The 667-nt window shown below is 44.2% G+C and overlaps 1 protein-coding gene across 1 annotated transcript in view; it reads right to left on the bottom strand.

Annotated features, from left to right (window-relative positions):
- Nucleotides 1-667, bottom strand: part of sema4ab (sema domain, immunoglobulin domain (Ig), transmembrane domain (TM) and short cytoplasmic domain, (semaphorin) 4Ab) — a 58,126-nt gene that overhangs the window by 53,632 nt on the left and 3,827 nt on the right. The window lies entirely within an intron of this gene.

Raw genomic sequence — 667 nt, 5'->3', positions numbered from 1 at the left:
CTTATTTTTGCTAACAAATTCTATGGTGTATGGAACCGCTACGATGACAGTGAAATAGGGTCATCCAGATTTATTAGGTACCGCAATAGTTTCTAGTCTACGCGCTGTGTGAAAGTGAAACACCTGCGACACTGACGTACTGTGGAGATTCATTTGTTTTGGAGGGGGAGACTTTTTGCTGTGTGGTGATTGGATGAAGCAGCCTATCCTACCAATCTGTGAACGAATAGCCTTTCCCTCCATCCTGTTTTACATCTCGCCACACACCTGGACCCGTCCAAATAGCACACGAGGCTGCTTCTGGACGGGTTCCTTGTCTCCTAAAGTCTTAAGGGATGGTGAATGTGTAGCATTATCCAACCGTTTGCCGAGCTGCCACACGTCGAACGTCTCCCCAATAGTTGGCCCGTTTGCTTTTCACATCCTGTTGTTTTAGTATGTTGGGGAGCGGTGAAGGTTCATCGTTGGACGGAACAGTCCATATACTGTGCCTTTCTTGATGGTGCTGAACTATGAAATCAAAAAATAAATATTACAGTTAGAACATTTAGTGCAATACGCCATGTCTACGTTGATACTGTAATGTGTGCGTTGAAGCGCGTGTGTGTGTGTATGTATACCTTTTGACTTTTGCCAAGATTACAATAATATGCTGAGAGATTTTGGG

The sequence above is a fragment of the Hypomesus transpacificus genome, chromosome 4 (assembly GCF_021917145.1).
Source record: "Hypomesus transpacificus isolate Combined female chromosome 4, fHypTra1, whole genome shotgun sequence".
NCBI classification, from domain to species: domain Eukaryota; kingdom Metazoa; phylum Chordata; class Actinopteri; order Osmeriformes; family Osmeridae; genus Hypomesus; species Hypomesus transpacificus.
Note: the sequence above shows the minus strand (reverse complement) of the source record. Positions and strands in the feature narration are given on the sequence as shown.